This window comes from Molossus molossus, unplaced genomic scaffold (assembly GCF_014108415.1).
Source record: "Molossus molossus isolate mMolMol1 unplaced genomic scaffold, mMolMol1.p scaffold_m16_p_6, whole genome shotgun sequence".
Taxonomy (NCBI): Eukaryota; Metazoa; Chordata; class Mammalia; order Chiroptera; family Molossidae; genus Molossus; species Molossus molossus.
In genome coordinates, this window is record NW_023425399.1 from 97,747,314 (window position 1) to 97,762,491 (window position 15,178).

Sequence of the window (15,178 nt, forward strand, 5' to 3'; positions counted from 1 at the left end):
GCCCTGATGCACTTGAGGTGGCTTTAGAAGGTTTTGCTTCTGTGGTTGGCCCTGCTGACTTGTTAGAAAGCCCAGCTTGTGAGAACTGAGGCCTCTGGGCGGTCACCAGCCCCCCAGCACCTGCTGCTTCACCAGCACAGGGACTGAGGCTTGTCCACAGAAAGCAGCTCCTACCGTGGACAGAATCAGCACAGGACCAAGCTGGGGCTGATTTCATTTGGATATTTCCACCCCAACAGCCAGTTCCCTCAGCCTACCAGGTCTGGGGGCCTGACCTTCGATGAGGTCAACTTCTATTCGCCCAGTGTCTCAGTGGCATTCTACACCTCTTGTCCTGGTTGACCTGCATGACCACCCAAACTAGGAAGAAGAAGGGATTTTCTTCCCCACTGTGCAGATGAAGAAACTAAGACCCAGATTAAAAAGTGAGTGAGTGGCAGAATGGAGACCTTTGAAATTAAGGATAAAAAACTCTAGTGATCTTAATTCTTAAAAAAAAAAAAATATATATATATATGGATATATAATTATAAGAGAATATTAATATATATAAAATGTATTTTAAAAATATGTATATGGAATTCTTCCATCCCAGAGGCCGTTTGGGAGACAGAAGGAGAAGGTCGCTCACAGTCTCACCGCACTGGACGGCTAACAGTTGTAGCATCATAGCAGTTCAGGGCGGTTGGTCTCAGCCTGTCTCCTCCTCTCTCCCTCTCTCTCTGTCTCGCTGGAGTGAACAGTCTACACTGCACTGAACACAGTTTTCACCTGACATCCCACTGAGCACTTCTTAGGTGCTCAACAGATGTTTGATTAAATTGTGAGGAAAACAGGGAAAAGTCCGCTGGCTGGAGCAAGAGGAAGGGGCGCTTCAGGGACACAGTGGCCTCTTCCTTTGCGGCCCTCTAGCACAGGGACTTGATTGGAATCACCAAGCTCTATCACTTTGATCCACAGATCAGATCTCACTGAAATGTGTTAAAATACTGGTCTGAAATGAGAGCTCTCTGCTGCTCAGCATGGACCACAGAGGAGCTGCGAATAGAGTCTGAGCAAGGTGTCAACAGTCCTTCACATGGGGGCAAAGGTTATCCGGCTCTGTTAGTGGCCAGTGCTCCACACTTCCCTGCCATGGTGTTTTAGGGGAGTGGACCCAGGCATCCGGAACCCACTGGCACAATGCCAAGTGCTTTGACCAAACTGCTCCATTTCTTCAAGAGGTGATCAGAGAAGCCGAGTCCTGTGGCCAGCTGGCCTCTGTCTACCTGCCCTGTGGGAGCTGGAGGGTGAGGCCCAGAGGGGAGGCCCTGCTATTCAAACCACCTCCCCCTTCTCAGGTGCAGGGAGACCAGCCAGAGCTTGTCCTGACCTGGGAGGGAGGTGCTCGCTAAGCAGAGGGTGCACGGATTGTTCTCCGTGGGGGAAGTGAGGGGAAAGTACCCAGCCTGACCGGGGTGTGGGAAGGGCTGGCTGCACAATAGGCAGGGTGAGTGAGCAGGGTCCCAGCCCTCTGCGCACAGCCTGAGGGCCCTGTGGCTGCCAAGGCCTCGCCCTCCCGGATTACACTGGGTGGTGCAGTCAGGCACCCACGGTAGGAGGAGGGAGGATGCCAAGAGCTTCAGTTAGGCCTGGCTGGGCTCTGGGTGACTGGGCCTGTCACCACCAGAGTAGGCTGGAGCCTGGGGGAGAGAGACAGATCAGCCAGGACCTGGCCAATGGGGTGGGGCAATGGCTGGGAAGGGGGTGACACTACCACTCAGAGGAGGCAGTTCTAGCTTCCTTTCTTCCCTCCTTCCCTTCCCGTCATAGGTATGTACTGACTGCCCATCTGTGCCCCCCACCCCACGACTCTAGGCTTTACTATGAAGTGGTAAACACAAGGACATCTCTTGGCCCTCATGGAGCTGACCTTCCTGCCAGGGAAATACAACACCCAGACACCCATCCACCATGAAGTCAGAGGGACAGGTCCAAGTCCCATACAGAGTGAGGATATGGGGTTGAGGGTGGGGAGGTGACTTGCCCAAGGTCACAGTGCCATGGGATACTGTCTGCCTGCCTCCTTGCCCAGTGCCCCCAGAGCGCTCCTTCCTTAGCCAGTCACCTGGGCTTACCTGCAAAACAAGGGTAGGATTTAACTCTGTGCTTCTAGAGAAACATTTCTGTAAGGGGACATTTATACCCAGAAAACAAAACAAACAAAAAAACCCCAAAACCAACAATAACTAAGAACCTCAACCTAGACAAACAACTAACTCGCCTAATAGTAAACGACACTTCCAAGACAGGCCCCTGTGGGTCTAAGCAGACTGGGGGTGAGGTCCGGGCTATCCTCGCGGCAAACTCTGGCCTTGACCCAAGTTCCCTCTGGTAAATATTTAAATATTGTGAAAGCTGGCCTGTCCCTCCCGAGTCCCTGCAAATGTGTGAGGGCCCCATTACCCGATCAGGTTCTTGGGAACTTTTGGGCATAACAAATACTTCCCGAGTGCCCAGTTGTCCCTGCACTGGTGTTTGACATCTCCCCGGTGACAGTGACGGGACAGGTGGGGAGGGGCTGTGTGCGCGTGTGTAGGTGAACCCACATGGGTGTCCTGTGTGAGGAGGGCCGGCGAGTAGAAGGTGGCAAATGAGCTGGATTGCTGAGTGCTAGCTGGGGAAGGGCGTGGACCAGCGGTGTCTCTGTTGGATAAAGCAGCAAACAGGGCCCTGACACCCTCCAGAAAAGCGTCTGCTCGAACTGGCTCTCGTGTGTTCTAGCAGAGGTAGGCCTCACTGCTAGAGCGGTCAGCGCGCCATTGCCAGGGTACTGAGTATGGCTAGGCCAACCCACAGCCCTTCCCAGGGCCAGACGAACCAGCCAGACTGCAGAGTCAGCACAGTGACCGGCACCATATTGTGAGGGTGGCAGGGACCTTCTCACTGAAGCTGAAGTTTTCCATAAGTTCAAAGGCAGGCTTGCAGGGTGGATGGGGGAAAGGGCAGAATCGAACAGCCATAATGGAGGTTAAAACAAGGGACTTGGCCCAGCTGGTATGGCTCGGTGGATTGAGTGTCGTCCCATGGACTGAGAGGTCTCGGTTCAATTCCCGGTCAGGACACATGCCCTGGTTTCGGGCTCGGTCCCCAGTGCGGGGCATGCAGGAGGCAGCTGATCTATCTCTCTCTCCTTTCTTCTCTCTCTAAAAAAATTAATAAAAACGTATTTAAAAAAACATACAAAAAAAAAAAAAAAAACCCAAAAAACAAACCAAGGGACTTGGCTTCCTATAAGAACCACATCAAAGAAAAGACTCACTTGTTAACCCCCAAGGACAGGAAAATAATCATAATTATCATAGCCACAAGGATTGTGAAGAGCTTCTTACGCATAATTTCTTTTAATTCTCAGCAATCCCACGAGTCAGTACATTGTTATTCCCCTTGTACAGAAGGGCAGCCCACAGCCAGGACTTGAACTCGGGTCACACTGACCACCCCTAAAAGTCTGTTTTAATCCTGGGAAAGTGCCTCAGGTAGCTCAGAGTATTTCTGGACTTCAAATAAAGGAGGAGAAACCAGAGTGAGACAGAAGGTAAGATTTGTTCATCATCACAGCGGTAACACAGGTAGACCAGGCCCTCGGGGAGGCTACAGATGTGGTCTGGGGCATCGCAAAGCAGAGACTAAAGAGCCGTCTGTCCGGCACAGTTAGCAGTCTCACCCAGCACTGAGCTCAAGGACAAATGTAATTTGGAAGTCCTTGATGAAGACTTCACGTTTCACTGATGAAAAGGTGTAACAGCTGGACTGTGTGCTGTATGGGCGTATGGGGGGCCGTGGCTGAGGCGTGGTGATGGTTCTCAGAGTACAGATTTCTCATCCTCCGCTAGACTCTCCTGGAAAGATGGTTACAATGCAGGTTCCTGGGCTGCACCTCAGGCCCACTCAATCAGAATCGGAACCCCAAGTCTCCATTTTCAGACTTCCTGGGCGTGTGTGCTGATGTGGCAGACGCCGTGGTGACTGGTAATTGGTTGGTTTGGCCTTGCTGGTTAGTGGCCCCTGGATGGGAGTCTGTGCTGTGAAGAGACACTGCCACTGACCTTCAGGTGTGCGGTGAGGGGTGGGTGGGGAGCGGGAGTTTTTCCAGCTGCTGGATTGTACCTTAAGCATGTTATCTGCATCCACCATTCTTGTTGCTAATCCTCACTTGAGGATATTTTTTCATTGATTTTTAGATAGAATGGAAGGAAAGGAGGGAGAGAGAGAGAAACATCGATGTGACAGAGACACATCAACTGCTTGCTTCCCACATGACCCCAGCTAGGGCTGGAGATCGAATCTGCAACCCAGGTACGTGCCCTCGACTGGGAATTGAACCCGAGAGCCCTCAGTCTGTGGGCTGATGCTCCAACTGCTGAGCCAAACTGGCCAGGGAGGGTTCAACCATTTTTACTAGCTGCGTAGATGGCCACTGAGTGGACACACCATTACACACGTGACCACTCCCTACTCGTGGACACTCGGGCGTTTCTATTTTATAGATAATGTTGCGGTGAACACCCTTATGCATACTTCCCTTCTATTTTTGATTACTGCCTTTGATTAGCTTCTCAAAAGAGAGAGGTAAGGGGTGTGTGCATTTTCATGGCTCCTAACATATAGTGCTAAATTGCATTTTCCAAAAAGGCTGCACAGTTGGGCTGACACCTGCAATGCTCCAGAGTGTCAATTTTACTACAGCGCCACCAGCATGTCCACCCCTCATTTTCAAGATAAGGAGATCGAGGCTGGACTGTTGATGGACACGTGACTGGTCCAAGGTTATATACACTTAGTCAATGCCAGAGCTGGGACTCGAACCCAGGGATTTCTGATTCACCGGCCAAGGTGCTTTGCTGCTGCTGGCTTCCTCAATCTCCAGCCAGGCAGGAGGGAAGAATTAGGCCTGGTGCCTCATTCTGTCTCTGTCCCACTCTGCCCGCCAGGAGCTCACGTTTCAGTGCTGTTCACTGTTTTTGTGCCTCTAAACCCTGGGCCTCTCTTCCAGTTCCATGTTCTCTGTGAATCCTCTTCCGACTGCTCAGAAGAGGTTATTAGCACTGCGAGTTCGGTGTAGGTAAGTGCGTGGGGAAGCAGAGGGACAAACGCGAGGTGAAGCCAAGGGGAGGGACCAAGGCCAGCCGGAATGGCCAGAGCAGTGGGTGCCCCACGATGCAGTGGAAGGTGGCTGGGGCCTGGCATGCCAGAGAGGAGCCCATATATACGGACCCGGGGATGCAGGCCCAACCAGCCACCTGCTCCACTGGAACACGCGTCATTTCCACGGGGACACTGGGCTCTGGTTTCAGCAGGGGCTTTAACAGGGTGTCTTGATGGGCTTCAGAGGACCCTCAAACCCCCAGCTAAATCCTATGTAAAGTTGTATGAGTATGAGCATGGTCCTTTTTCTGAAGAGACAGCCCATGTGTTCATCGGTCGTTCAAAAAGTTCCTGATGCCCCGCCCCACAACCAGGAATTCAAAAAATAAAATTCACATGAAATGTAGACATCATCTAGAAATATAAAGTATTTATCATGTGAGTTATATATATATTTTACCCATGGTAAGAACAGAGGAAATAATTATATGTGGCCCTTCTAAGATAGATGGTAGGTAGGTAGGTAGGTAGGTAGGTAGATAGATAGTAGATAAATAGATGAAAGATGATAAATAATAGATAACTGATAGATGAAAGATGATAGATGATAGATAGATGGTAGATAGATGGTAGATAGATGATAGATAGATGGCAGATGATAGGCAGATGATAGATGACAGACAGATGATAGGTAGGTGATAGATGACAGATAGGTGATAGGTAGATGATAGACAGATCAAATCCACATTTAGCGAACAGATAAAGAATCATTACTTGTGACCCCTAAGTTTCTTCTTTCCCACTGTGTGACAAGGAGCTGTCAGAGCTGGGAGGAGATGGTAAACCTGGTGCCGAGGTGTTCAAGTCGCTGTCCTCCAAGTCCGATCAGAGGGAAAGATAAAACCTCAGTGGAGTGATGAAGGCAGGTAGTGGGATGAAGGGATCTGGTTTCCCTTTTCCAGAACCATCTCTTGTGTAAAATAGGACACACTTGAAAATAATCCCAGGGAGCCCTCCTCAAGCACGTGGGGTGCCAGGCACTGTGCTAAGCACTTCACAAGCACCTGCTTGTTTACTTCTCAGCAGCCCTGGTGCTCTGGGAAGTACTGTGCCCCCCAATTTACGAGAGCGGAAATGGGCCCAGGGCTGGAGTCGCTGAGGCCGGCGCCTTCAGGCGCACGTGGGCCAGCAGGCACCGGAAGCCGGGCTGGGTCCTGGAGCCCAGGTCCAGTGGTCAGTCATCAGCCTCATCTGATCTTCCACAAAAACGCTGGACCCTGAACGTCTTACCCCTACTGTTCTCTTTGCCCTTAAAGGGATAGCTTAGTAAATATAATTGATATTATCCAGATGTATTATCTACATTTGTTCAAGAAAATAGTAATAGCAGTAGTTGGTCCAGTAACACCTCCCATTTGTTGAGCATTTGAGTCAGATAAAATACAAAAGGCTTTATAGACATATGCAAATTTTATCCCTACAAGCTCCCAAGATATGAGTGTGTCCATATTATAGACAGGGGTACTGAGGCCCAAGAAGGTTTAGATGACCTTCCTGAGGCCAGCTAGGGAGGGGGGGGAGGGGACTGCACCCACACTCTGCTTCTCTGCCTTGTCGGATGCTGCAGGGCACAGAGGTGCGAGGGGCTGATTTCCTCCTTGGGGGCTGCCTAGTGTTTGGGGCATGGAAAAGGCCCAGGGAACTCACTGCCATGGTCAACAGGAAAGAAAGGAAGGAAGAAAAGGGAGGGAGGAAGGAGAGGAGGGAAGAAAGAAGGCGGGAGGGAGGGAGGCAGGGAGGAGGCATGGACGTAGCATGGACCATGTGTCAGGCAGCACAAGATGGTGATGAATGTTCCAAATCTAGAGCTTCAACTTCAGAAGCCACCAAAAAGGGGGCACTGGCCACTGGCCACAGCCCTGCGACTCAGTCCACCCGAGTCACTCACTCCAGGGTACAAGCAGAGGTATGACCCATGTCTTTAGGGGATATGACTAGAGTCACTGAGGCCCAAGCCACAAACGTTCTTGCGAGGATCAGGTAAAGGAGGAGCATGCGACGTTGATGAAAACTGGTGGCCCTTTAACTCCTCTTCTGTCTTGGTTTGTGACCTTGATTTTGGAAGCTCTGGAGCCTGGAACGCATGCAGTGCAAGGGGCAGCAGGGACAGTCAGCCCTTAAGATGGGGCTCGGGAGGTGGGGATGGACAGCGTGCGTGGCTCAGGGCCATGTCTGGGAAAACCTGAAGGGGAAGACGGTGCAAGTGTTCCCAAGCCCAGAGGCCAAGCTGGACACAGTCTGAGAGGCCTCTGGGGCACAGAATGCCGCCCGCATTTCAAGTAAGCAAGCAGAGCTCAGGTCCGGGCATGTCAGTGCCAGACAGGTGGCTTTGTCACTTGGGCTCCTAACAAGCAGGCACGACCAGGGGTCAGGAGGTCAGTCGAGGCAAGAGGAAACAGTCTGGGGTGGTCCCAGGCCCTGGTGGGGTGAGAGGAGCCCCTCAGGAATGAGCCAGTGAGCCTCAGGGACACCGAGCAAGGGAGACGCTCTCGGGACAGGGCAGTGCTTCGCTCTAGTCCTGGGTCCATTCTCTGGGGCAGGATGAGGGCTGAGCTTGACCATGAAGAGCGGGGCCTCCAGGACACTGTGGCTAGTGACCGTTCCGGAAGCCAGGGCAACCCCCAGCTGCCTTTCTGCCAAGGTGTCTCCAAAATCCACCCTGTTTGGTTCTTACAGGGTTCCCTCTCCTGACTCGACAGCCCTCTTGAATCTAGTTATTTCCTTTCATTTCAGAAAATAAAACTTCTGTGTTTCTTGATCTTGACAGTTATATACATGCATCGAAGAAAACACTGTGCTTATGATTCTGTGATGAAGGCAGCTCTTTTATCCTGTTTTCCTCACTGGCCATTTTATGGTGTTTTTCTGTAACGAACTCGCCCTGTCCCCAAACCTGCTCTTCTCCCCACCTCATTTCCAGTCCCCCCCACCCCCACCCCCCACCCCCGTGCCTCTGGCTGGCACCCGTGTAGTCAGATTAAGCAAGATACGCTCTGAGCCACATCGTCACTTCTAAATGCTTAAATCCTGGTCTCCTTATGCGACTTGCTTAAACAATCTAGAGAAGTTTGCTGGCAGAAGCCAGGGGAACCCTCACCGGACAGCGCCAGCCATCGGCCACACCACGCAACGTGGAGAGGGCCGATACAAAACTGCATGTTCCCTCGCGGGCCTCCACCCTACATTCTCATGTGTTCCACAGGGTCTCGTGCAGGTGTGAACTTAAAAAAACAAATACGTTAGAACTGTGCATAAAACAAGAGCAAATGGGCCCCTGAGTGGCACAGGCCCTGGGGATGAGTGTCAGAGTGTGTGTTCTGTGACTTCTCTCGGTGGTTCAAAGTTGTCTTATTTTCCTCTCCGGTTCTTGGCTATATATCCCAGAGAGAGAAAGTAGGCAAATAAATGAGGTTTCCCTGTACCTCTAATATTCTTTTACTATGTTATATGGGCTTTATTTCTTTGCAATTCTAAATGATTTCCTTTTCCATGCTGTGACATTTGTGTGTTGTGGTCATCTTAGTAGGGGAAGGGGAATGCTCCCAGGTTCCTCTGCCCAGGCTGAGAACCACTGGTTTACAGCAAACAGAGCTGTGCTACAAAACCGGATTTTCAGATCTCAGTGGAGCTGTGTGATTAACAGGTTGGAAACAGAAGGACACTCAGACCAGTATAGCTGCCGGGCTCCCAGAGCCCCTACAGACCTACCCCTTCACTGTACCCCTAATGAAATAGGGCATGTGAGGTTACAAAAGAAGCTATTGGCCAATCTGCAAATATCTCTTCCACAGGAGACCTTATGAAATGATTCACAACTTACTATATATGAATGTGTGCATTTATAACCCATCTTGTCCCAGAAGGATTTGAACTACCTTACGAATGTGCCTACAATGCAAGATAAACATACATAAAAAAATAAGCAAAAAAAAATGAGGTGCCCTGGCCAGTTTTCCCAGTGGTTAGAGCATTGGCCCACGGACCAGTCTCTAGTTCGATTCCCTGTCAAGGGCACATACTTGGTTGCAAGTTAGATCCTTGGACCTGGCGAGGTTGTGCAGGAAGCAACCAATGTGTCTCTCTCATATCGATGTTTCTCTCTCTCCCCCTCCCTCCCTCCTTCCCTCCCACTCTATCTAAAATATATATATATATATATATATATATATATATATATATATATATATATATCTCAATGGAAAAATATTCTTGGGTGAGGATTAAAAATGAAGACAAAAAAAGAAAAACGAGGCAAGGGAAAAGTAAGAGAGAAGATGGAGTCAGGCTTAAGGTCAGCACCCACATCGACACTGGCAAGAGCTATGTGCTTAATCCAGCATGGCTATAGATTTGGTATCAAGATGCCCAGCAGTCAAGAGTAGGGGGAAATACACTAACCCCACGGGGCTCTGCTTTTTTATTCTCTAGGACTTTCTACTTCCCTCTGTAGGCTTCAGTTTTCCAGTCTGTCAAATGGGCCAATCTTGCTTTGCAGGATCTTTGCGAGACTCATCAAGTTAAATTGTGTATGTAAAAGAAAGCACTCACAATGCACAGGGCACAAAAGGTTTATCATTTTATCGTCTCGCTGTCTTCTTGTAATAAATTAAACACTATTCATCTGCCATTGGCTGATGCGGCCACCAGGTTTATGTTAGTCAAGAGAATACTATATGATTTCTTCTTCCCTCCCTCCCTCCCTCTCTCTCTCTCTTTTTTGGTTAATCCTCACCTGAGGATACTTTTTCATTGATTTTTAGATAGAGTGGAAGGGAGGGAGGGAGGGAGAGAGAAACATTGATATGAGAGAGACATATTGATTGGTTGCCTCCCACACGAGCCCGACAGGGGATGGTGATTGAATCTGAAACCCAGGTACCTGCCCTTGACCGGGAATTGAACCCGAGACCCTTCAATCTGAGGGCTGATGCTCTAACCACTGAACAAACCGGCCAAGGCTCTATATGCACTCTTAATAACACCGAACATTGTCCGAACACTGGATGACAAGAAGCCTTGCAATATTTTCTGAGCCCAAATCATGCTCTTGTCCACCATCGTACCTTTTCCCTTTCCTTGCTTCAACAGGGAAAGTTAAGGTACTGAGGAGCAGCAGGGAGTACAGAATTCTATTGTAAAGTTTAAGTACCCCCTAGAAAGCTTCTGTTCTCTGCCGTGGGAATGACACTGGATATCGGAGAGGAGAGAGCAGGGGAGGGGGAGAGGGGACCCTGCAGGGTTCTCTCCAGCTGCAGCGTGACAGGCATTGCCGCTACCTGCCATTCAGAAGGTTTGGGGGTGGAACAGTGCATCTTTTGAACACAGGCGGGGAGTTTCAGGAAACTTACATAGTGGTCTGAAATGGACATGCTGTGATTGCAAAGGAGCCACCAACGCTGGGTGAGCAGAGCTGCGGGGGCCTCAGCTGGCTTCCTCTATGTGGCTTTTGCTGTATTCACCAAGCAGAGCTTTCCAATAAACAAGGGTATGAATAACACACGATAACACATATCAATCATAATAATAGAGTATCATTTAAATAACATCTAGACAATATGTTTGTTTTGGGGTGTAACATATGAAGGTCACTCTGGGCAAAGGGGGTTCAGCATTCTCCTTAGGAAATTGCTGGTCCCACAAAGCCATTGCTGTGTGTTGAGTAGCCAGTGGGATAAACTGACCTCAGCTGGGACATGGTGGGACAGGAACCAGCCCTCCTCTCTGTAGAGCCCTTCACATTTCTCAAAGTTACTATATGAGGGTTTAGTGTAGGGTTAATAGTATTCTCATTTTATGGATAAGAAAACTGACACTGGATTGGTTAAATCATTTGTCAAAATGGTAAAAGCCTGGCTGTCGCAGCAGAACTCCGGAGCCAGATTCTGCGCCCCGGCTCTGCCCTCACTCGCCGTGACCTTAGGCATGTTCTCCCTCTGCTTCGGTTTCCTCATCTGTCTGAGTTATTGGTAGGAAAATATCACCTGGGCCAAGATTTGTAAAGTGGTCAGAATAGCCCCAGACACATATAAAGTGCCACACAAACACGTTAAAAACACAAACTTCCAGCTCGAGGTCCTCCCCTGCAGCCCCCCAACCAAAACCAAATGGCAGCCTCCCCAGTACGTGTGCTCCATCCTATGGGAGACATTCTAATCCGGCTCAGCGTCAGTCCCGGGGGGGCTGGGGGGTGTGTGGAGAGAGGGGCTAGAGCCACGGGGAGATGTGGAGCAGGCACCTGGCAACTCTCCCCAGCTCCCTGGGGACAGTGCCTCTTCCTCTCCCTGCAAGGACTTTGCCAAGGAAGAACACACAGGCTGGATAGACCAGTGCCAAGCAGGAACGAGATGGTATCTGGGCCGGATGAGCTGGCAAATTCAATATGTCCAGGTTCCCACCAGGAGCAAATACCAGCTCCCAGCTCTGGCCCTCCTCCTCCTCCCCTCACCACCCCATTCTCCTCCTCGTTCTCTTTGCTTTGGTGGATCTGTTTTAGTTGCTGCCAAGGGCACCCATCAGAAATGATGGGTGGTTTGCCTTTGGGGAGGGCTGCAGACGTGTCAGGCAAACAAGCCCTGGCTGGCTTTCTCGTAATGCTGGCCCTAACAGGCTCCAGGATGACCATGGGACTGAACAGTGTTTCCCCAAAGCCAGGGGCCCATCACTTAGGAGCAGGGTGCCTAGTGCAAGGCAGGTACGCTAACTCCAGCCCCTGCTCTGCAGCAAAGGGGCTGCGTGTCCTTGGGCAAGTACTACTTCCTTCCAGGTCCTCACTGTTCTCATCAGTAAAATGAGGGTCTTGGGAGGCGGAGCGTGGTAATGAACTCGAAAGGCCCCTTTCAAGTCTCCCTTCGGTGAGTTTGGAGGAAGTGTTCCGGAGCCAGAGTTGCAGAATTCCGAATGGCTGTGTGGGCCTGCCTTGTCCTGGCTCCAGAGCCCTCTTCTGCAAGACTCTCGGTTTTCATTATTGACTTGGCAGTGGGGAGGGGTGTTTGTTCATTCAACAAACACATGGAGTCAGTGTCCCCATGTCCCTTGTCCTGCCCTGGTGGGAAGAGAAAAGGGTAGACTCCAAACGCAGAGGATGGCAAGGAGAGGCCCGGGGGAAGTGTCAGGAACAGCCTTCTCCACCTCACTCCTGGGTGTCAGGATGTTGTACGGAGGGAGCAGCAGACCAGAAACTCTATAGCCTTGGGCACATCCCTTCCCTCTCGTGGGCCAATATCCTCATCTGACAAATGCCCAGACTAGACTTGCTGACCTCTCCATCCCTCAATGCCTGCATTTTATTGGTTATTTGATGCTTATTATACACAAAGAACTGGGGAATGCAGAGAGATTCAAACTCACTTCTTCCTTCAAGGAGTTTAACACATGTCCTTACCACTGCTTAAATAATTAATTCACTTATTGAGCACCTACTATATGCCAGGCCCAACCATATCAGCAGCATCTGGAGGAGTGGGGACTGGGGCCTGTCTTTTTTTTTTTTTTTTTTCCCTGTCCTATCTCCCTTGTCCTAACACATAGAATAGCTAGCTGCACATGTGGTGTTTAAGGGCATAAACCCTAGAGCCAGACTGCCCCGGTGTGAATCCTGGCAGTCTTCTGATTAGCAGCCTCAGCTTTCTTATCTGTAAAATGGGAATAATAATTCCTACCTCATAGGATTCTCATGAAGATTAAAAAAAAATAATGCTTCTAGAACCCTTAGCACAGGGCCTGGCACACAGGAAATGCTGCAAAAATGTCTGCAAATAAAATGCTGACCAAGATGAAAATTTGTCATCACAAGAAAGTCTCCCGCATGCACTTTCCTTCCTACTGTGAATCATGTGTGTACTGTTAATTTACTCACTGGGCCTGTGCTCACAGACAGGGCAAAGGTGACCTTTACTACAGCTGAGCTCAGCTATCCGAAATTCCAAATCAGTAAGACCCAAGTTCATGAGCTTCTACAATAACCGAAAGTAATATTTTAATCATTCATTTCAGCCTATTTCCTCTCCTAAATACTTTATTCAAACTGATAATAGGAGCCTGACTGATGAATTTCTCCACTTTTTGCTCTTCTAGCCCCAGGTGCCATAGCAGTGCTCACAGAACCCTGGGCAGCCCGGAGCCGGCAACAGGGGCCTCCAGCCCCGAGGTTCTGGAGGTTCTGGTCTCCTCACACAATGTCTGGCAGGGCCCCAGGACGACAAGCACCCCTGCAGGAACAGACATGCCTCTGTCTTTTGCAACCTGCTCAGATATTGGCTGAGGGCAATGAATGGAAAAGAGTCCCAGCATTAATCACTTCGACCTGGAGTTGCCAATTTGGCTTAGACCTACCTCCAGACCCACAGTCTCCTTGGGCACAATGACTGGGCTTGAAGTGACCAAAGCTGATGCCAGGCTCCAACTGATGGTTACTGCTGGCCAGAGAAACATTTCACTAGTATACTCAGTGGGAAGGGACTAGATTTCCAAGTATGTGGGGGTGGGGGGTGGGAGGTGGGGAATCTCACTTTTCCCAAATGATGTATTTCTACAGTTTCCCCACTGAGGACTATTCATCTCACTAATATTTACTGAGCATTTACTCTGTGCCATGCAGGTGCTAACCCAGGTCCTAACACAGAGCTACCCTAAAATTAAAGCACACAGGAAAGGGAGCTGGGAGGTGGGTCAGAGTTCCAGCTCCACCACTAACAAGTTGTATGACCACAGGCATGTCACTTCCCTCTCTGGGTCTCAAAGGCCTCAGTCTATAAAACCCAAGACTGGACTGATGTGGCCCAGTTCTGTTAAAGATCCCTGTTATTTAATCTATTAGATAATAGCCCTAATGTATGGATCATGGCAATCTTGATCAAAGAGCTCCAAGCTTGTAAAAGATTCAAGCTCAGCAACCCCTGAAGTTCCCCATTGCCACAGGGAGGGTTTCTGGTTTGCTACCTGGCAATATAAGAGCTCTAGAGGATGAAGTAGAAGTTGAATTTGACACAGGGAGAGAAACACAGGGACAGGGTACTGGAGAGTCTAAGGGGGACTGTGGTGGCATTCTTGATGTGACCTGAGGGAACCCTGAAAAACCTCCCCTGCCCCAAATATCCCCCACCCCCCAATCTGGTGTCCTGCCTTTGGAATTCCACATTTGATAGCAACTACTTCGGAGGCTAGTGTAGGGGGCCAGGAATTATTTCATTGCAGGAATCTCTGTGCAAAATGCAGACACCCAGGAGAAGGGTGAGGTTCTTACCCTGCTGAGGTTGCCTGGGTCTTCCCTCCCTGCCAGCAGGGGCCTGACAGCCTGTGGGCATTGGGCCCCAAAGACTGGAGGCCAAGGGGGTACCACCAAAAGGCCCCTTAAGGGCGTTGTGGGGGAGGGAGGGCCTCTGGGGCTGATGCTTTAAGCTCCTTCATTAAACCCCAAAGGGCTGGGGGAAGGCAGGTGGGCGGTGCAGGGAAAGAGAAAGGGAGGGCACGCACAGGATCTGAATTCTCCGAGAGGGGCGGGAGTGGAGAGTAGAGGGCAGGAGCCCGGTGCCTCCCTTTGGCTAACCTACTCCTCGGAGGAGCCAACAGGGAGAGGGGAGGGAGGGAAGGGAAGTCAGGAGAGAGGGTGGGGCCGGAATGGGGAGGGGGACTGTAAAACCAACGGGGTGGATTCACACAAAAATTCCCGAGGGTGGTGAGGATAGAGGGTGCTGGGCAGCACCCCAGTTTGCTGGGCCCACGCCCCTTGAGTTGCCCGGCCGGTTCAGACTGGTTCGCCCACCTCTCCCTCCCCGCCAGCCCCCCTGGCCTGATTCCCGAGAAAGCAGAATCAGGAACGTGATGTAACCACCCGCTGCACCCCGGCCACAAGCGCAGCCCCCTCACCCTGCGCCCCCTCCCGGGTCCCCGCCCCCTCCCCGGGCGCCAGCCCCTGCCCCCTCCTAGGCGCCGCGCACCCTCCCCTTCCCCGGAGCCCTCGCCCTCCTCCGGGGCATCCCGGGTCCCCACCCCT